Source organism: Salmo salar, chromosome ssa11, assembly GCF_905237065.1.
Source record: "Salmo salar chromosome ssa11, Ssal_v3.1, whole genome shotgun sequence".
Taxonomy (NCBI): domain Eukaryota; kingdom Metazoa; phylum Chordata; class Actinopteri; order Salmoniformes; family Salmonidae; genus Salmo; species Salmo salar.
In genome coordinates, this window is record NC_059452.1 from 52,487,220 (window position 1) to 52,510,685 (window position 23,466).

The 23,466-nt window shown below is 50.6% G+C and overlaps 1 protein-coding gene across 5 annotated transcripts in view; it reads left to right on the forward strand.

Annotated features, from left to right (window-relative positions):
• Nucleotides 1–23,466, forward strand: part of zdhhc1 (zDHHC palmitoyltransferase 1) — a 133,602-nt gene that overhangs the window by 36,624 nt on the left and 73,512 nt on the right. The gene's annotated exons all lie outside the window — the stretch shown is intronic.

A 23,466-nucleotide genomic window follows, 5' to 3' on the forward strand; every position in this document is an offset into this window, starting at 1 on the left:
TCTTATAAGCGTCCGGGTTAGAGTCCCGCTCATTGAAAGCAGCAGCTATACCCTTTATCTCAGTACGGATGTTGCTTGTAATCCATGGCTTCTTGTTGGGGTATGTACGTACGGTCACTGTGGGGACGACGTCATCGATGCACTTATTGATGAAGCCAGTGACTGATGTGGTGTACTCCTCAATGCTATTGGAAGAATCCCGGAACATGTTCCAGTCTGCGCTAGCAAAACAGTCCTGTAGTTTAGCATCTGCTTCATCTGTCCACTTCCTTATTGAGCAGGTCACTGGTAATTCCTGTGATTTCATATTTTTGTTCATTATTTATACCGGTATGCATAATTTTAATAGCAAGACGCTGTAAATACCATTGAATTAGACTGTTTGAGAAGGTTTGAATGCTAAGCAACCTGCCTACTCATAGTTTGAAGTACAATACCAACATAGTTACTGTAGTAGGTCAAAGCTGTGTGCTGGAAAACCTTTGTAGAGCATGGGTGGAATAGGCGTTGTGGTGCTGGAAAACCTTGGTAGAGCATGGGTGGAATAGGCATTGTGGTGCTGTGAAACCTTGGTAGAGCATGGGTGGAATAGGCATTGTGGTGCTGTGAAACCTTGGTAGAGCATGGGTGGAATAGGCATTGTGGTGCTGGAAAACCTCAGTAGAGCATGGGTGGAACAGGCATTGTGGTGCTGGAAACCTTGGTAGAGCATGGGTGGAATAGGCATTGTGGTGCTGGAAACCTTGGTAGAGCATGGGTGGAATAGGCATTGTGGTACTCATGTGAATTTCCTTTCTTTTTTGGGCTTTAGACCAATGCCTATTCTCACTCAAAACATTGTTTTTTAGTTTTTCATTTCCATGTTTTTTTACACCGGAAGGTGATTATGTAACATGATTATATAACATTATAATACAGTTTAACACTGTGAACACCTCACAATGTTGTGTGTTTTTTATTTACTTTATTTATTGATAAGATCCTATCTCATAATCCTACTGAAGCAAATATTTACTATGCAATTACACAATGTAGCTGGCTAGATGACTACAGGAGGGAGAAATATGGATGAGCTGTTTTCAATGGAAGGGTTCCGGAATATTCTCTCTTGTCAAGACGAGGTGTGACCGTGAATACATGATAGTCATCCACTTCGGTGGAACCGACTTGGGACACACAACGTGGACAGCCCTGGTGCGTCAGAACATGTGTCAGACCCTGGCTTCACACGTGTCCTGGTAGTTACTGACCCTGGCTTCACACATGTCCTGGTAGTTACTGATCCTGGCTTCACACGTGTCCTGGTAGTTACTGACCCTGGCTTCACACGTGTAGTGATAGTTACTGATCCTGGCTTCACACGTGTCCTGGTAGTTACTGACCCTGGCTTCACACGTGTCCTGGTAGTTACTGATCCTGGCTTCACACGTGTCCTGGTAGTTACTGACCCCGGCTTCACACGTGTAGTGATAGTTACTGACCCTGGCTTCACACGTTTCCTGGTAGTTACTGATCCTGGCTTCACACGTGTCCTGATAGTTACTGACCCTGGCTTCACACGTGTAGTGATAGTTACTGACCCTGGCTTCACACGTGTCCTGATAGTTACTGATCCTGGCTTCACACGTGACCTGGTAGTTACTGACCCTGGCTTCACACGTTTCCTGGTAGTTACTGATCCTGGCTTCACACGTGTCCTGATAGTTACTGACCCTGGCTTCACACGTGTAGTGATAGTTACTGACCCTGGCTTCACACGTGTCCTGATAGTTACTGATCCTGGCTTCACACGTGACCTGGTAGTTACTGACCCTGGCTTCACACGTTTCCTGGTAGTTACTGATCCTGGCTTCACACGTGTCCTGATAGTTACTGACCCTGGCTTCACACGTGTAGTGATAGTTACTGACCCTGGCTTCACACGTGTCCTGATAGTTACTGATCCTGGCTTCACACGTGACCTGGTAGTTACTGACCTTGGCTTCACACGTGTAGTGGTAGTTACTGACCCTGGCTTCACACGTGTAGTGATAGTTACTTACCCTGGCTTCACACGTGTCCTGGTAGTTACTGATCCTGGCTTCACACGTGTCCTGGTAGTTACTGTCCCTGGCTTCACACGTGTCCTGGTAGTTACTGACCCTGGCTTCACACGTGTAGTGATAGTTACTGACCCTTGCTTCACACGTGTCCTGGTAGTTACTGATCCTGGCTTCACACGTGTCCTGGTAGTTACTGACCCTGGCTTCACACGTGTAGTGATAGTTACTGACCCTGGCTTCACACGTGTCCTGGTAGTTACTGACCCTGGCTTCACACGTGTAGTGATAGTTACTGACCCTGGCTTCACACGCGTGTCCTGGTAGTTACTCACCCTGGCTTCACACGTGTCGTGATAGTTACTGACCCTGGCTTCACACGCGTGTCCTGGTAGTTACTGACCCTGGCTTCACACGTTTAGTGATAGTTACTGACCCTGGCTTCACACGTGTCCTGGTAGTTACTGACCCTGGCTTCACACGTGTCCTGATAGTTACTGACCCTGGCTTCACACGTGTAGTGATAGTTACTGACCCTGGCTTCACACGTGTCCTGATAGTTACTGATCCTGGCTTCACACGTGACCTGGTAGTTACTGACCCTGGCTTCACACGTGTAGTGGTAGTTACTGACCCTGGCTTCACACGTGTAGTGGTAGTTACTGACCCTGGCTTCACACGTGTAGTGATAGTTACTTACCCTGGCTTCACACGTGTCCTGGTAGTTACTGACCCTGGCTTCACACGTGTAGTGATAGTTACTGACCCTGGCTTCACACGTGTCCTGGTCGTTACTGACCCTGGCTTCACACGTGTCCTGGTAGTTACTGATCCTGGCTTCACACGTGTCCTGGTAGTTACTGACCCTGGCTTCACACGTGTAGTGATAGTTACTTACCCTGGCTTCACACGTGTCCTGGTAGTTACTGACCCTGGCTTCACACGTGTCCTGGTAGTTACTGACCCTGGCTTCACACATGTCCTGGTAGTTACTGATCCTGGCTTCACACGTGTCCTGGTAGTTACTGACCCTGGCTTCACACGTGTAGTGATAGTTACTGATCCTGGCTTCACACGTGTCCTGGTAGTTACTGACCCTGGCTTCACACGTGTCCTGGTAGTTACTGATCCTGGCTTCACACGTGTCCTGGTAGTTACTGTCCCTGGCTTCACATGTGTCCTGATAGTTCTTGATCCTGGCTTCACACGTGTAGTGATAGTTACTGACCCTGGCTTCACACGTGTCCTGGTACTTACTGATCCTGGCTTCACACGTGTAGTGATAGTTACTGACCCTGGCTTCACACGTGTAGTGATAGTTACTGATCCTGGCTTCACACGTGTAGTGATAGTTACTGACCCTGGCTTCACACGTGTAATGATAGTTTCAGTCCCTGGCTTCACACGTGTCCTGGTAGTTACTGACCCTGGCTTCACACGTGTAGTGATAGTTACTGACCCTGGCTTCACACGTGTAGTGATAGTTACTGACCCTGGCTTCACACGTGTCCTGGTAGTTACTGACCCTGGCTTCACACGTGTAGTGATAGTTACTGACCCTGGCTTCACACGTGTCCTGGTAGTTACTGACCCTGGCTTCACACGTGTAGTGATAGTTACTGACCCTGGCTTCACACGTGTCCTGGTAGTTACTGACCCTGGCTTCACACGTGTCCTGGTAGTTACTGATCCTGGCTTCACACGTGTCCTGGTAGTTACTGACCCTGGCTTCACACGTGTAGTGATAGTTACTGACCCTGGCTTCACACGTGTCCTGGTAGTTACTGACCCTGGCTTCACACGTGTAGTGATAGTTACTGACCCTGGCTTCACACGTGTCCTGGTAGTTACTGATCCTGGCTTCACACGTGTCCTGGTAGTTACTGACCCTGGCTTCACACGTGTCCTGGTTAGTTACTGACCCTGGCTTCACACGTGTCCTGGTAGTTACTGACCCTGGTTTCACACGTGTCCTGGTAGTTACTGACCCTGGTTTCACACGTGTCCTGGTAGTTACTGACCCTGGTTTCACACGTGTCCTGATAGTTACTGACCGTGGCTTCACACGTGTAGTGATAGTTACTGACCCTGGCTTCACACGTGTCCTGGTAGTTACTGACCCTGGCTTCACACCTGTCCTGGTAGTTACTGACCCTGGTTTCACACGTGTCCTGGTAGTTACTGACCCTGGCTTCACACGTGTAGTGATAGTTACTGACCCAGGCTTCACACGTGTCCTGGTAGTTACTGACCCTGGCTTCACACTTGTCCTGGTAGTTACTGACCCTGGCTTCACACGTGTCCTGGTAGTTACTGACCCTGGCTTCACACGTGTCCTGATAGTTACTGACCCTGGCTTCACACGTGTAGTGATAGTTACTCACCCTGGCTTCACACGTGTCCTGATAGTTACTGACCCTGGCTTCACACGTGGCCAGGTAGTTACTTATCCTGGCTTCACACGTGTAGTGGTAGTTACTGACCCTGGCTTCACACGTGTAGTGATAGTTACTTACCCTGGCTTCACACGTGTCCTGGTAGTTACTGACCCTGGCTTCACACGTGTCCTGGTAGTTACTGACCCTGGCTTCACACGTGTAGTGATAGTTACTGACCCTGGCTTCACACGTGTCCTGGTAGTTACTGGTCCTGGCTTCACACGTGTCCTGATAGTTACTGATCCTGGCTTCACACGTGTCCTGGTAGTTAATGACCCTGGCTTCACACGTGTAGTGATAGTTACTGACCCTGGCTTCAGACGTGTCCTGGTAGTTACTGACCCTGGCTTCACACGTGTCCTGGTAGTTACTGACCCTGGCTTCACACGTGTAGTGATAGTTACTGACCCTGGCTTCACACGTGTCCTGATAGTTACTGATCCTGGCTTCACACGTGACCTGGTAGTTACTGACCCTGGCTTCACACGTGTAGTGATAGTTACTGACCCTGGCTTCACACGTGTAGTGATAGTTACTGACCCTGGCTTCACACGTGTCCTGGTAGTTACTGACCCTGGCTTCACACGTGTCCTGATAGTTACTGATCCTGGCTTCACACGTGTCCTGGTAGTTACTGACCCTGGCTTCACACGTGTAGTGATAGTTACTGACCCTGGCTTCACACGTGTCCTGGTAGTTACTGACCCTGGCTTCACACGTGTAGTGATAGTTACTGACCCTGGCTTCACACGTGTCCTGGTAGTTACTGACCCTGGCTTCACACGTGTAGTGATAGTTACTGACCCTGGCTTCACACGTGTCCTGGTAGTTACTGACCCTGGCTTCACACGTGTCCTGGTAGTTACTGACCCTGGCTTCACACGTGTCCTGGTAGTTACTGACCCTGGCTTCACACGAGTCCTGATAGTTAATGACCCTGGCTTCACACGTGTAGTGATAGTTACTGACCCTGGCTTCACACGTGTCCTGATAGTTACTGATCCTGGCTTCACACGTGACCTGGTAGTTACTGACCCTGGCTTCACACGTGTAGTGATAGTTACTGACCCTGGCTTCACACGTGTCCTGGTAGTTACTGACCCTGGTTTCACACGTGTCCTGATAGTTACTGACCCTGGCTTCACACGTGTAGTGATAGTTACTGACCCTGGCTTCACACGTGTCCTGATAGTTACTGATCCTGGCTTCACACGTGACCTGGTAGTTACTGACCCTGGCTTCACACGTGTCCTGGTAGTTACTGACCCTGGCTTCACACGTGTAGTGATAGTTACTGACCCTGGCTTCACACGTGTCCTGGTAGTTACTGACCCTGGCTTCACACGTGTCCTGGTAGTTACTGACCCTGGCTTCACACGTGTAGTGATAGTTACTGACCCTGCCTTCACACGTGTCCTGGTAGTTACTGACCCTGGTTTCACACGTGTCCTAGTAGTTACTGACCCTGGCTTCACACGTGTAGTGATAGTTACTGACCCTGCCTTCACGCGTGTCCTGGTAGTTACTCACCCTGGCTTCACACGTGTCGTGATAGTTACTGACCCTGGCTTCACACGTGTAGTGATAGTTACTGACCTTGGCTTCACACGTGTAGTGATAGTTACTGACCCTGGCTTCACACGTGTCCTGGTAGTTACTGACCCTGGCTTCACACGTGTAGTGATAGTTACTGACCCTGGCTTCACACTTGTCCTGGTAGTTACTGACCCTGGCTTCACACGTGTCCTGATAGTTACTGACCCTGGCTTCACACGTGTAGTGATAGTTACTGACCCTGGCTTCACACGTGTCCTGATAGTTACTGATCCTGGCTTCACACGTGACCTGGTAGTTACTGACCCTGGCTTCACACGTGTAGTGGTAGTTACTGACCCTGGCTTCACACGTGTAGTGATAGTTACTTACCCTGGCTTCACACGTGTCCTGGTAGTTACTGACCCTGGCTTCACACGTGTAGTGATAGTTACTGACCCTGGCTTCACACGTGTCCTGGTAGTTACTGACCCTGGCTTCACACGTGTCCTGATAGTTACTGATCCTGGCTTCACACGTGTCCTGGTAGTTACTGACCCTGGCTTCACACGTGTATTGATAGTTACTGACCCTGGCTTCACACGTGTCCTGGTAGTTACTGACCCTGGCTTCACACGTGTAGTGATAGTTACTGACCCTGGCTTCACACGTGTCCTGGTAGTTACTGACCCTGGCTTCACACGTGTCCTGGTAGTTACTGATCCTGGCTTCACACGTGTCCTGGTAGTTACTGACCCTGGCTTCACACGTGTAGTGATAGTTACTTACCCTGGCTTCACACGTGTCCTGGTAGTTACTGACCCTGGCTTCACACGTGTCCTGGTAGTTACTGACCCTGGCTTCACACATGTCCTCGTAGTTACTGATCCTGGCTTCACACGTGTCCTGGTAGTTACTGACCCTGGCTTCACACGTGTAGTGATAGTTACTGATCCTGGCTTCACACGTGTCCTGGTAGTTACTGACCCTGGCTTCACACGTGTCCTGGTAGTTACTGATCCTGGCTTCACACGTGTCCTGGTAGTTACTGTCCCTGGCTTCACACGTGTCCTGATAGTTCTTGATCCTGGCTTCACACGTGTAGTGATAGTTACTGACCCTGGCTTCACACGTGTCCTGGTACTTACTGATCCTGGCTTCACACGTGTATTGATAGTTACTGACCCTGGCTTCACACGTGTAGTGATAGTTACTGATCCTGGCTTCACACGTGTAGTGATAGTTACTGACCCTGGCTTCACACGTGGCCAGGTAGTTACTTATCCTGGCTTCACACGTGTCCTGGTAGTTACTGACCCTGGCTTCACACGTGTCCTGGTAGTTACTGACCCTGGCTTCACACGAGTCCTGATAGTTAATGACCCTGGCTTCACACGTGTAGTGATAGTTACTGACCCTGGCTTCACACGTGTCCTGATAGTTACTGATCCTGGCTTCACACGTGACATGGTAGTTACTGACCCTGGCTTCACACGTGTAGTGATAGTTACTGACCCTGGCTTCACACGTGTCCTGGTAGTTACTGACCCTGGTTTCACACGTGTCCTGATAGTTACTGACCCTGGCTTCACACGTGTAGTGATAGTTACTGACCCTGGCTTCAGACGTGTCCTGATAGTTACTGATCCTGGCTTCACACGTGACCTGGTAGTTACTGACCCTGGCTTCACACGTGTCCTGGTAGTTACTGACCCTGGCTTCACACGTGTAGTGATAGTTACTGACCCTGGCTTCACACGTGTCCTGGTAGTTACTGACCCTGGCTTCACACGTGTCCTGGTAGTTACTGACCCTGGCTTCACACGTGTCCTGGTAGTTACTGACCCTGGCTTCACACGAGTCCTGATAGTTAATGACCCTGGCTTCACACGTGGCCAGGTAGTTACTTATCCTGGCTTCACACGTGTAGTGGTAGTTACTGACCCTGGCTTCACACGTGTAGTGATAGTTACTTACCCTGGCTTCACACGTGTCCTGGTAGTTACTGACCCTGGCTTCACACGTGTCCTGGTAGTTACTGACCCTGGCTTCACACGTGTAGTGATAGTTACTGACCCTGGCTTCACACGTGTCCTGGTAGTTACTGGTCCTGGCTTCACACGTGTCCTGATAGTTACTGATCCTGGCTTCACACGTGTCCTGGTAGTTACTGACCCTGGCTTCACACGTGTAGTGATAGTTACTGACCCTGGCTTCACACGTGTCCTGGTAGTTACTGACCCTGGCTTCACACGTGTAGTGATAGTTACTGACCCTGGCTTCACACGTGTCCTGGTAGTTACTGACCCTGGCTTCACACGTGTCCTGGTAGTTACTGATCCTGGCTTCACACGTGTCCTGGTAGTTAATGACCCTGGCTTCACACGTGTAGTGATAGTTACTGACCCTGGCTTCACACGTGTCCTGGTAGTTACTGACCCTGGCTTCACACGTGTAGTGATAGTTACTGACCCTGGCTTCACACCTGTCCTGATAGTTACTGACCCTGGCTTCACACGTGTAGTGATAGTTACTGACCCTGGCTTCACACGTGTCCTGGTAGTTACTGATCCTGGCTTCACACGTGTCCTGGTAGTTACTGACCCTGGCTTCACACGTGTAGTGATAGTTACTTACCCTGGCTTCACACGTGTCCTGGTAGTTACTGACCCTGGCTTCACACGTGTCCTGGTAGTTACTGACACTGGCTTCACACGTGTAGTGATAGTTACTGACCCTGGCTTCACACGTGTCCTGGTAGTTACTGACCCTGGCTTCACACGTGTAGTGATAGTTACTGACCCTGGCTTCACACGTGTCCTGGTAGTTACTGACCCTGGCTTCACACGTGTAGTGATAGTTACTGACCCTGGCTTCACACGTGTCCTGGTAGTTACTGACCCTGGCTTCACACGTGTAGTGATAGTTACTGACCCTGGCTTCACACGTGTCCTGGTAGTTACTGACCCTGGCTTCACACGTGTCCTGGTAGTTACTGACCCTGGCTTCACACGTGTCCTGGTAGTTACTGACCCTGGCTTCACACGAGTCCTGATAGTTAATGACCCTGGCTTCACACGTGTAGTGATAGTTACTGACCCTGGCTTCACACGTGTCCTGATAGTTACTGATCCTGGCTTCACACGTGACATGGTAGTTACTGACCCTGGCTTCACACGTGTAGTGATAGTTACTGACCCTGGCTTCACACGTGTCCTGGTAGTTACTGACCCTGGTTTCACACGTGTCCTGATAGTTACTGACCCTGGCTTCACACGTGTAGTGATAGTTACTGACCCTGGCTTCAGACGTGTCCTGATAGTTACTGATCCTGGCTTCACACGTGACCTGGTAGTTACTGACCCTGGCTTCACACGTGTCCTGGTAGTTACTGACCCTGGCTTCACACGTGTAGTGATAGTTACTGACCCTGGCTTCACACGTGTCCTGGTAGTTACTGACCCTGGCTTCACACGTGTCCTGGTAGTTACTGACCCTGGCTTCACACGTGTCCTGGTAGTTACTGACCCTGGCTTCACACGAGTCCTGATAGTTAATGACCCTGGCTTCACACGTGGCCAGGTAGTTACTTATCCTGGCTTCACACGTGTAGTGGTAGTTACTGACCCTGGCTTCACACGTGTAGTGATAGTTACTTACCCTGGCTTCACACGTGTCCTGGTAGTTACTGACCCTGGCTTCACACGTGTCCTGGTAGTTACTGACCCTGGCTTCACACGTGTAGTGATAGTTACTGATCCTGGCTTCACACGTGTCCTGGTAGTTACTGGTCCTGGCTTCACACGTGTCCTGATAGTTACTGATCCTGGCTTCACACGTGTCCTGGTAGTTACTGACCCTGGCTTCACACGTTTAGTGATAGTTACTGACCCTGGCTTCACACGTGTCCTGGTAGTTACTGACCCTGGCTTCACACGTGTAGTGATAGTTACTGACCCTGGCTTCACACGTGTCCTGGTAGTTACTGACCCTGGCTTCACACGTGTCCTGGTAGTTACTGATCCTGGCTTCACACGTGTCCTGGTAGTTAATGACCCTGGCTTCACACGTGTAGTGATAGTTACTGACCCTGGCTTCAAACGTGTCCTGGTAGTTACTGACCCTGGCTTCACACGTGTAGTGATAGTTACTGACCCTGGCTTCACACCTGTCCTGATAGTTACTGACCCTGGCTTCACACGTGTAGTGATAGTTACTGACCCTGGCTTCACACGTGTCCTGGTAGTTACTGATCCTGGCTTCACACGTGTCCTGGTAGTTACTGACCCTGGCTTCACACGTGTAGTGATAGTTACTTACCCTGGCTTCACACGTGTCCTGGTAGTTACTGACCCTGGCTTCACACGTGTCCTGGTAGTTACTGACACTGGCTTCACACGTGTAGTGATAGTTACTGACCCTGGCTTCACACGTGTCCTGGTAGTTACTGACCCTGGCTTCACACGTGTCCTGGTAGTTACTGACCCTGGTTTCACACGTGTCCTGGTAGTTACTGACCCTGGTTTGACACGTGTCCTGATAGTTACTGACCCTGGCTTCACACGTGTAGTGATAGTTACTGACCCTGGCTTCACACGTGTCCTGGTAGTTACTGACCCTGGCTTCACACGTGTCCTGGTAGTTACTGACCCTGGCTTCACACGTGTAGTGATAGTTACTGACCCTGGCTTCACACGTGTCCTGATAGTTACTGATCCTGGCTTCACACGTGACCTGGTAGTTACTGACCCTGGCTTCACACGTGTAGTGGTAGTTACTGACCCTGGCTTCACACGTGTAGTGATAGTTACTTACCCTGGCTTCACACGTGTCCTGGTAGTTACTGACCCTGGCTTCACACGTGTAGTGATAGTTACTGACCCTTGCTTCACACGTGTCCTGGTAGTTACTGACCCTGGCTTCACACGTGTCCTGATAGTTACTGATCCCTGGCTTCACACGTGTCCTGGTAGTTACTGACCCTGGCTTCACACGTGTATTGATAGTTACTGACCCTGGCTTCACACGTGTCCTGGTAGTTACTGACCCTGGCTTCACACGTGTAGTGATAGTTACTGACCCTGGCTTCACACGTGTCCTGGTAGTTACTGACCCTGGCTTCACACGTGTCCTGGTAGTTACTGACCCTGGCTTCACACGTGTCCTGATAGTTACTGACCCTGGCTTCACACGTGACCTGGTAGTTACTGACCCTGGCTTCACACGTGTAGTGATAGTTACTGACCCTGGCTTCACACGTGTCTTGGTAGTTACTGTCCCTGGCTTCACATGTGTCCTGATAGTTACTGACCCTGGCTTCACACGTGTAGTGATAGTTACTGATTCTGGGTTCACACGTGTAGTGATAGTTACTGTCCCTGGCTTCACACTTGTCCTGGTAGTTACTGACCCTGGCTTCACACGTGTCCTGGTAGTTACTGACCCTGGCTTCACACGTGTAGTGATAGTTACTGACCCTGGCTTCACACGTGTCCTGGTAGTTACTGACCCTGGCTTCACACGTGTCCTGGTAGTTACTGACCCTGGCTTCACACGTGTCCTGGTAGTTACTGACCCTGGCTTCACACGTGTCCTGATAGTTACTGACCCTGGCTTCACACGTGGCCAGGTAGTTACTTATCCTGGCTTCACACGTGTAGTGGTAGTTACTGACCCTGGCTTCACACGTGTAGTGATAGTTACTTACCCTGGCTTCACACGTGTCCTGGTAGTTACTGACCCTGGCTTCACACGTGTCCTGGTAGTTACTGACCCTGGCTTCACACGTGTAGTGATAGTTACTGACCCTGGCTTCACACGTGTCCTGGTAGTTACTGGCCCTGGCTTCACACGTGTCCTGATAGTTACTGATCCTGGCTTCACACGTGTCCTGGTAGTTACTGACCCTGGCTTCACACGTTTAGTGATAGTTACTGACCCTGGCTTCACACGTGTCCTGGTAGTTACTGACCCTGGCTTCACACGTGTAGTGATAGTTACTGACCCTGGCTTCACACGTGTCCTGGTAGTTACTGACCCTGGCTTCACACGTGTCCTGGTAGTTACTGATCCTGGCTTCACACGTGTCCTGGTAGTTACTGACCCTGGCTTCACACGTGTAGTGATAGTTACTGACCCTGGCTTCACACGTGTCCTGGTAGTTACTGACCCTGGCTTCACACGTGTAGTGATAGTTACTGACCCTGGCTTCACACGTGTCCTGATAGTTACTGACCCTGGCTTCACACGTGTAGTGATAGTTACTGACCCTGGCTTCACACGTGTCCTGGTAGTTACTGATCCTGGCTTCACACGTGTCCTGGTAGTTACTGACCCTGGCTTCACACGTGTAGTGATAGTTACTTACCCTGGCTTCACACGTGTCCTGGTAGTTACTGACCCTGGCTTCACACGTGTCCTGGTAGTTACTGACACTGGCTTCACACGTGTAGTGATAGTTACTGACCCTGGCTTCACACGTGTCCTGGTAGTTACTGACCCTGGCTTCACACGTGTCCTGGTAGTTACTGACCCTGGCTTCACACGTGTCCTGGTAGTTACTGACCCTGGCTTGACACGTGTCCTGATAGTTACTGACCCTGGCTTCACACGTGTAGTGATAGTTACTGACCCTGGCTTCACACGTGTCCTGGTAGTTACTGACCCTGGCTTCACACGTGTCCTGGTAGTTACTGACCCTGGCTTCACACGTGTAGTGATAGTTACTGACCCTGGCTTCACACGTGTCCTGATAGTTACTGACCCTGGCTTCACACGTGACCTGGTAGTTACTGACCCTGGCTTCACACGTGTAGTGGTAGTTACTGACCCTGGCTTCACACGTGTAGTGATAGTTACTTACCCTGGCTTCACACGTGTCCTGGTAGTTACTGACCCTGGCTTCACACGTGTAGTGATAGTTACTGACCCTGGCTTCACACGTGTCCTGGTAGTTACTGACCCTGGCTTCACACGTGTCCTGATAGTTACTGACCCTGGCTTCACACGTGTCCTGGTAGTTACTGACCCTGGCTTCACACGTGTATTGATAGTTACTGACCCTGGCTTCACACGTGTCCTGGTAGTTACTGACCCTGGCTTCACACGTGTAGTGATAGTTACTGACCCTGGCTTCACACGTGTCCTGGTAGTTACTGACCCTGGCTTCACACGTGTCCTGGTAGTTACTGACCCTGGCTTCACACGTGTCCTGATAGTTACTGACCCTGGCTTCACACGTGACCTGGTAGTTACTGACCCTGGCTTCACACGTGTAGTGATAGTTACTGACCCTGGCTTCACACGTGTCTTGGTAGTTACTGTCCCTGGCTTCACATGTGTCCTGATAGTTACTGACCCTGGCTTCACACGTGTAGTGATAGTTACTGATTCTGGGTTCACACGTGTAGTGATAGTTACTGTCCCTGGCTTCACACGTGTCCTGGTAGTTACTGACCCTGGCTTCACACGTGTCCGGATAGTTACTGACCCTGGCTTCACACGTGTCCTGGTAGTTACTGACCCTGGCTTCACACGTATAGTGATAGTTACTGACCCTGGCTTCACACGTGTAGTGAATGTTACTGTCCCTGGCTTCACACGTGTAGTGAATGTTACGGTCCCTGGCTTCACACGTGTAGTGATAGTTACTGACCCTGGCTTCACACGTGTCCTGGTAGTTACTGACCCTGGCTTCACACGTGTAGTGATAGTTACTGACCCTGGCTTAACACGTGTCCTGGTAGTTACGTATCCTGGCTTCACACGTGTAGTGGTAGTTACTGACCCTGGCTTCACACGTGTAGTGATAGTTACTGACCCTGGCTTCACACGTGTCCTGGTAGTTACTGATCCTGGCTTCACACGTGTAGTGATAGTTACTGACCCTGGCTTCACACGTGTCCTGGTAGTTACTGACCCTGGCTTCACACGTGTCCTGGTAGTTACTGTACCTGGCTTCACACGTGTCCTGATAGTTACTGACCCTGGCTTCACACGTGTAGTTATAGTTACTGACCCTGGCTTCACACGTGTCCTGGTAGTTACTGATCCGGGCTTCACACGTGTAGTGATAGTTACTGACCCTGGCTTCACACGTGTAGTGATAGTTACTGATCCTGGCTTCACACGTGTCCTGGTAGTTAGTGTCCCTGGCTTCACACGTGTCCTGGTAGTTACTGACCCTGGCTTCACACGTGTCCTGATAGTTACTGACCCTGGCTTCAAACGTGTCCTGATAGTTACTGACCCTGGCTTAACACGTGTCCCGGTAGTTACGTATCCTGGCTTCACACGTGTAGTGGTAGTTACTGACCCTGGCTTCACACGTGTAGTGATAGTTACTGACCCTGGCTTCACACGTGTCCTGGTAGTTACTGATCCTGGCTTCACACGTGTCCTGGTAGTTACTGACCCTGGCTTCACACGTGTAGTGATAGTTACTGACCCTGGCTTCACACGTGTCCTGGTAGTTACTGACCCTGGCTTCACATGTGTAGTGGTAGTTACTGACCCTGTCTTCACACGTGTCCTGGTAGTTACTGACCCTGGCTTCACACGTGTAGTGATAGTTACTGACCCTGGCTTAACACGTGTCCTGGTAGTTACGTATCCTGGCTTCACACGTGTAGTGGTAGTTACTGACCCTGGCTTCACACGTGTAGTGACAGTTACTGACCCTGGCTTCACACGTGTCCTGGTAGTTACTGATCCTGGCTTCACACGTGTAGTGATAGTTACTGACCCTGGCTTCACACGTGTCCTGGTAGTTACTGACCCTGGCTTCACACATGTCCTGGTAGTTACTGACCCTGGCTTCAAACGTGTCCTGATAGTTACTGACCCTGGCTTCACACGTGTCCTGGTAGTTACTGACCCTGGCTTCACACGTGTAGTGATAGTTACTGACCCTGGCTTCACACTTGTAGTGATAGTTACTGACCCTGGCTTCACACGTGTCCTGGTAGTTACTGACCCTGGCTTCACACGTGTCTTGGTAGTTACTGTCCCTAGCTTCACATGTGTCCTGATAGTTTCTGACCCTGGCTTCACACATGTAGTGATAGTTACTGACCCTGGCTTCACACGTGTAGTGATAGTTACTGATTCTGGCTTCACACGTGTAGTGATAGTTACCGACCCTGGCTTCACACGTGTCCTGGTAGTTACTGACCCTGGTTTCACACGTGTCCTGTTACTTACTGTACCTGGCTTCACACGTGTCCTGATAGTTACTGCCCCTGGCTTCACACGTGTAGTGATTGTTACTGACCCTGGCTTCACACGTGTCCTGGTAGTTACTGATCCGGGCTTCACACGTGTAGTGATAGTTACTGACCCTGGCTTCACACGTGTAGTGATAGTTACTGATCCTGGCTTCACACGTGTCCTGGTAGTTACTGACCCTGGCTTCACACGTGTCCTGATAGTTACTGACACTGGTTTCACACATGTCCTGGTAGTTACTGACCCTGGCTTCACACGTGTCCTGGTAGTTACTGACCCTGGCTTCACATGTGTAATGATAGTTAATGACCCTGGCTTCACACGTGTAGTGATAGTTACTGACCCTGGCTTCACACGTGTCCTGGTAGTTACTGACCCTGGCTTCACACGTGTCCTGATAGTTACTGACACTGGTTTCACACATGTCCTGGTAGTTACTGACCCTGGCTTCACACGTGTCCTGGTAGTTACTGACCCTGGCTTCACATGTGTAATGATAGTTAATGACCCTGGCTTCACACGTGTAGTGATAGTTACTGACCCTGGCTTCACACGTGTCCTGGTAGTTACTGACCCTGGCTTCACACGTGTCCTGGTAGTTACTGACCCTGGCTTCACACGTGTCCTGGTAGTTACTGACCCTGGCTTCACACGTGTCCTGGTAGTTACTGACCCTGGCTTCACATGTGTAGTGGTAGTTACTGATCCTGGCTTCACACGTGTCCTGGTAGTTACTGACCCTGGCTTCACACGTGTAGTGATAGTTACTGACCCTGGCTTCACACGTGTCCTGGTAGTTACTGACCCTGGCTTCACACGTGTCGTGGTAGTTACTGACCCTGGCTTCACACGTGTCCTGGTAGTTACTGACCCTGGCTTCACACGTGTAGTGATAGTTACTGACCCTGGCTTCACACGTGTCCTGATAGTTACTGATCCTGGCTTCACACGTGTAGTGGTAGTTACTGACCCTGGCTTCACACGTGTAGTGACAGTTACTGACCCTGGCTTCACACGTGTCCTGGTAGTTACTGATCCTGGCTTCACACGTGTAGTGATAGTTACTGACCCTGGCTTCACACGTGTCCTGGTAGTTACTGACCCTGGCTTCACACATGTCCTGGTAGTTACTGACCCTGGCTTCAAACGTGTCCTGATAGTTACTGACCCTGGCTTCACACGTGTCCTGGTAGTTACTGACCCTGGCTTCACACGTGTAGTGATAGTTACTGACCCTGGCTTCACACTTGTAGTGATAGTTACTGACCCTGGCTTCACACGTGTCCTGGTAGTTACTGACCCTGGCTTCACACGTGTCTTGGTAGTTACTGTCCCTAGCTTCACATGTGTCCTGATAGTTTCTGACCCTGGCTTCACACATGTAGTGATAGTTACTGACCCTGGCTTCACACGTGTAGTGATAGTTACTGATTCTGGCTTCACACGTGTAGTGATAGTTACCGACCCTGGCTTCACACGTGTCCTGGTAGTTACTGACCCTGGTTTCACACGTGTCCTGGTACTTACTGTACCTGGCTTCACACGTGTCCTGATAGTTACTGACCCTGGCTTCACACGTGTAGTGATTGTTACTGACCCTGGCTTCACACGTGTCCTGGTAGTTACTGATCCGGGCTTCACACGTGTAGTGATAGTTACTGACCCTGGCTTCACACGTGTAGTGATAGTTACTGATCCTGGCTTCACACGTGTCCTGGTAGTTACTGACCCTGGCTTCACACGTGTCCTGATAGTTACTGACACTGGCTTCACACATGTCCTGGTAGTTACTGACCCTGGCTTCACACGTGTCCTGGTAGTTACTGACCCTGGCTTCACACGTGTAATGATAGTTAATGACCCTGGCTTCACACGTGTAGTGATAGTTACTGACCCTGGCTTCACACGTGTCCTGGTAGTTACTGACCCTGGCTTCACACGTGTCCTGATAGTTACTGACACTGGTTTCACACATGTCCTGGTAGTTACTGACCCTGGCTTCACACGTGTCCTGGTAGTTACTGACCCTGGCTTCACATGTGTAATGATAGTTAATGACCCTGGCTTCACACGTGTAGTGATAGTTACTGACCCTGGCTTCACACGTGTCCTGGTAGTTACTGACCCTGGCTTCACACGTGTCCTGGTAGTTACTGACCCTGGCTTCACACGTGTCCTGGTAGTTACTGACCCTGGCTTCACACGTGTCCTGGTAGTTACTGACCCTGGCTTCACACGTGTAGTGATAGTTACTGACCCTGGCTTCACACGTGTCCTGGTAGTTACTGACCCTGGCTTCACATGTGTAGTGGTAGTTACTGACCCTGGCTTCACACGTGTAGTCATAGTTACTGACCCAGGGCTTCACACGTGTCCTGGTAGTTACTGACCCTGGCTTCACACGTGTCCTGGTAGTTACTGACCCTGGCTTCACACGTGTCCTGGTAGTTACTGACCCTGGCTTCACACGTGTCCTGGTTGTTACTGACCCTGGCTTCACACGTGTCCTGGTAGTTACTGACCCTGGCTTCACACGTGTCCTGGTAGTTACTGACCCTGGCTTCACACGTGTCCTGGTTGTTACTGACCCTGGTTTCACACGTGTCCTGATAGTTACTGATCCTGGCTTCACACGTGTCCTGGTAGTTACTGACCCTGGCTTCACACGTGTAGTGATAGTTACTGACCCTGGCTTCACACGTGTCCTGGTAGTTACTGACCCTGGCTTCACACGTGTCCTGATAGTTACTGACCCTGGCTTCACACGTGTAGTGATAGTTACTGACCCTGGCTTCACACGTGTCCTGGTAGTTACTGACCCTGGCTTCACACGTGTCCTGGTAGTTACTGACCCTGGCTTCACACGTGTAGTGATAGTTACTGACCCTGGCTTCACACGTGTCCTGGTAGTTACTGACCCTGGCTTTACACGTGTCCTGATAGTTACTGACCCTGGCTTCACACGTGTAGTGATAGTTACTGACCCTGGCTTCACACGTGTCCTGATAGTTACTGATCCTGGCTTCACACGTGACCTGGTAGTTACTGACCCTGGCTTCACACGTGTAGTGGTAGTTACTGACCCTGGCTTCACACGTGTAGTGATAGTTACTTACCCTGGCTTCACACGTGTCCTGGTAGTTACTGACCCTGGCTTCACACGTGTAGTGATAGTTACTGACCCTGGCTTCACACGTGTCCTGGTAGTTACTGACCCTGGCTTCCCACGTGTCCTGATAGTTACTGATCCTGGCTTCACACGTGTCCTGGTAGTTACTGACCCTGGCTTCACACGTGTAGTGATAGTTACTGACCCTGGCTTCACACGTGTCCTGATAGTTACTGATCCTGGCTTCACACGTGACCTGGTAGTTACTGACCCTGGCTTAACACGTGTAGTGATAGTTACTGACCCTGGCTTCACACGTGTCCTGGTAGTTACTGACCCTGGCTTCACACGTATAGTGATAGTTACTGACCCTGGCTTCACGCGTGTCCTGATAGTTACTGACCCTGGCTTCACACGTATAGTGATAGTTACTGACCCTGGCTTCACACGTGTCCTGGTAGTTACTGACCCTGGCTTCACACTTGTCCTGGTAGTTACTGACCCTGGTTTCACACGTGTCCTGATAGTTACTGACCCTGGCTTCGCACGTGTAGTGATAGTTACTGACCCTGGCTTCACACGTGTCCTGATAGTTACTGATCCTGGCTTCACACGTGACCTGGTAGTTACTGACCCTGGCTTCACACATGTAGTGATAGTTACTGACCCTGGCTTCACACGTGTCCTGGTAGTTACTGTCCCTGGCTTCACACGTGTCCTGATAGTTACTGACCCTGGCTTCACACGTGTAGTGATAGTTACTGACCCTGGCTTCACACGTGTAGTGATAGTTACTGATCCTGGCTTCACACGTGTAGTGATAGTTACTGACCCTGGCTTCACACGTGTAGTGATAGTTACTGAACCTGGCTTCACACGTGTCCTGGTAGTTACTGACCCTGGCTTCACACGTGTCCTGGTAGTTACTGATCCTGGCTTCACACGTGTCCTGGTAGTTACTGTCTCTGGCTTCACACGTGTCCTGGTAGTTACTGACCCTGGCTTCACACGTATAGTGATAGTTAGTGACCCTGGCTTCACATGTGTAGTGAATGTTACTGTCCCTGGCTTCACACGTGTAGTGATAGTTACTGGCCCTGGCTTCACACGTGTCCTGGTAGTTACTGACCCTGGCTTCACACGTGTAGTGATAGTTACTGACCCTGGCTTCACACGTGTCCTTGGTAGTTACTGACCCTGGATTCACACGTGTCCTGGTAGTTACTGATCCTTGCTTCACACGTGTAGTGGTTGTTACTGACCCTGGCTTCACACGTGTAGTGATAGTTACTGACCCTGGCTTCACACGTGTCCTGGTAGTTACTGACCCTGGGTTCACACGTGTCCCAGTAGTTACTGATCCTGGCTTGACACGTGTCCTGGTAGTTACTGACCCTGGCTTCACACGTGTAGTGATAGTTACTGACCCTGGCTTCACACGTGTCCTGGTAGTTACTGACCCTGGCTTCACACGTGTCCTGGTTGTTACTGACCCTGGTTTCACACGTGTCCTGATAGTTACTGATCCTGGCTTCACACGTGTCCTGGTAGTTACTGACCCTGGCTTCACACGTGTAGTGATAGTTACTGACCCTGGCTTCACACGTGTCCTGGTAGTTACTGACCCTGGCTTCACACGTGTCCTGATAGTTACTGACCCTGGCTTCACACGTGTAGTGATAGTTACTGACCCTGGCTTCACACGTGTCCTGGTAGTTACTGACCCTGGCTTCACACGTGTCCTGGTAGTTACTGACCCTGGCTTCACACGTGTAGTGATAGTTACTGACCCTGGCTTCACACGTGTCCTGGTAGTTACTGACCCTGGCTTTACACGTGTCCTGATAGTTACTGACCCTGGCTTCACACGTGTAGTGATAGTTACTGACCCTGGCTTCACACGTGTCCTGATAGTTACTGATCCTGGCTTCACACGTGACCTGGTAGTTACTGACCCTGGCTTCACACGTGTAGTGGTAGTTACTGACCCTGGCTTCACACGTGTAGTGATAGTTACTTACCCTGGCTTCACACGTGTCCTGGTTGTTACTGACCCTGGCTTCACACGTGTAGTGATAGTTACTGACCCTGGCTTCACACGTGTCCTGGTAGTTACTGACCCTGGCTTCACACGTGTCCTGATAGTTACTGATCCTGGCTTCACACGTGTCCTGGTAGTTACTGACCCTGGCTTCACACGTGTAGTGATAGTTACTGACCCTGGCTTCACACGTGTCCTGGTAGTTACTGACCCTGGCTTCACACGTGTCCTGATAGTTACTGACCCTGGCTTCACACGTGTAGTGATAGTTACTGACCCTGGCTTCACACGTGTCCTGGTAGTTACTGACCCTGGCTTCACACGTGTCCTGGTAGTTACTGACCCTGGCTTCACACGTGTAGTGATAGTTACTGACCCTGGCTTCACACGTGTCCTGGTAGTTACTGACCCTGGCTTTACACGTGTCCTGATAGTTACTGACCCTGGCTTCACACGTGTAGTGATAGTTACTGACCCTGGCTTCACACGTGTCCTGATAGTTACTGATCCTGGCTTCACACGTGACCTGGTAGTTACTGACCCTGGCTTCACACGTGTAGTGGTAGTTACTGACCCTGGCTTCACACGTGTAGTGATAGTTACTTACCCTGGCTTCACACGTGTCCTGGTAGTTACTGACCCTGGCTTCACACGTGTAGTGATAGTTACTGACCCTGGCTTCACACGTGTCCTGGTAGTTACTGACCCTGGCTTCCCACGTGTCCTGATAGTTACTGACCCTGGCTTCACACGTGTCCTGGTAGTTACTGATCCTGGCTTCACACGTGTAGTGGTAGTTACTGACCCTGGCTTCACACATGTCCTGATAGTTACTGACACTGGCTTCACACGTGACCTGGTAGTTACTGACCCTGGCTTCACACGTGTAGTGATAGTTACTGACCCTGGCTTCACACGTGTCCTGGTAGTTACTGACCCTGGCTTCACACGTATAGTGATAGTTACTGACCCTGGCTTCACGCGTGTCCTGGTAGTTACTGACCCTGGCTTCACACGTATAGTGATAGTTACTGACCCTGGCTTCACACGTGTCCTGGTAGTTACTGACCCTGGCTTCACACTTGTCCTGGTAGTTACTGACCCTGGTTTCACACGTGTCCTGATAGTTACTGACCCTGGCTTCGCACGTGTAGTGATAGTTACTGACCCTGGCTTCACACGTGTCCTGATAGTTACTGATCCTGGCTTCACACGTGACCTGGTAGTTACTGACCCTGGCTTCACACATGTAGTGATAGTTACTGACCCTGGCTTCACACGTGTCCTGGTAGTTACTGTCCCTGGCTTCACACGTGTCCTGATAGTTACTGACCCTGGCTTCACACGTGTAGTGATAGTTACTGACCCTGGCTTCACACGTGTAGTGATAGTTACTGACCCTGGCTTCACACGTGTAGTGATAGTTACTGACCCTGGCTTCACACGTGTAGTGATAGTTACTGAACCTGGCTTCACACGTGTCCTGGTAGTTACTGACCCTGGCTTCACACGTGTCCTGGTAGTTACTGACCCTGGCTTCACACGTGTCCTGGTAGTTACTGTCCCTGGCTTCACACGTGTCCTGGTAGTTACTGACCCTGGCTTCACACGTATAGTGATAGTTACTGACCCTGGCTTCACATGTGTAGTGAAAGTTACTGTCCCTGGCTTCACACGTGTAGTGATAGTTACTGGCCCTGGCTTCACACGTGTCCTGGTAGTTACTGACCCTGGCTTCACACGTGTAGTGATAGTTACTGACCCTGGCTTCACACGTGTCCTTGGTAGTTACTGACCCTGGATTCACACGTGTCCTGGTAGTTACTGATCCTTGCTTCACACGTGTAGTGGTTGTTACTGACCCTGGCTTCACACGTGTAGTGATAGTTACTGACCCTGGCTTCACACGTGTCCTGGTAGTTACTGACCCTGGCTTCACACGTGTCCCAGTAGTTACTGATCCTGGCTTGACACGTGTCCTGGTAGTTACTGACCCTGGCTTCACACGTGTAGTGATAGTTACTGACCCTGGCTTCACACGTGTCCTGGTAGTTACTGACCCTGGCTTCACACGTGTCCTGGTTGTTACTGACCCTGGCTTCACACGTGTCCTGATAGTTACTGACCCTGGCTTCACACGTGTCCTGGTAGTTACTGATCCTGGCTTCACACGTGTAGTGATAGTTACTGACCCTGGCTTCACACGTGTCCTGGTAGTTACTGACCCTGGCTTCACACGTGTCCTGATAGTTACTGACCCTGGCTTCACACGTGTAGTGATAGTTACTGACCCTGGCTTCACACGTGTCCTGGTAGTTACTGACCCTGGCTTCACACGTGTCCTGGTAGTTACTGACCCTGGCTTCACACGTGTAGTGATAGTTACTGACCCTGGCTTCACACGTGTCCTGGTAGTTACTGACCCTGGCTTTACACGTGTCCTGATAGTTACTGACCCTGGCTTCACACGTGTAGTGATAGTTACTGACCCTGGCTTCACACGTGTCCTGATAGTTACTGACCCTGGCTTCACACGTGACCTGGTAGTTACTGACCCTGGCTTCACACGTGTAGTGGTAGTTACTGACCCTGGCTTCACACGTGTAGTGATAGTTACTTACCCTGGCTTCACACGTGTCCTGGTAGTTACTGACCCTGGCTTCACACGTGTAGTGATAGTTACTGACCCTGGCTTCACACGTGTCCTGGTAGTTACTGACCCTGGCTTCACACGTGTCCTGATAGTTACTGACCCTGGCTTCACACGTGTCCTGGTAGTTACTGACCCTGGCTTCACACGTGTAGTGATAGTTACTGACCCTGGCTTCACACGTGTCCTGATAGTTACTGACCCTGGCTTCACACGTGACCTGGTAGTTACTGACCCTGGCTTAACACGTGTAGTGATAGTTACTGACCCTGGCTTCACACGTGTCCTGGTAGTTACTGACCCTGGCTTCACACGTATAGTGATAGTTACTGACCCTGGCTTCACACGTGTCCTGATAGTTACTGACCCTGGCTTCACACGTATAGTGATAGTTACTGACCCTGGCTTCACACGTGTCCTGGTAGTTACTG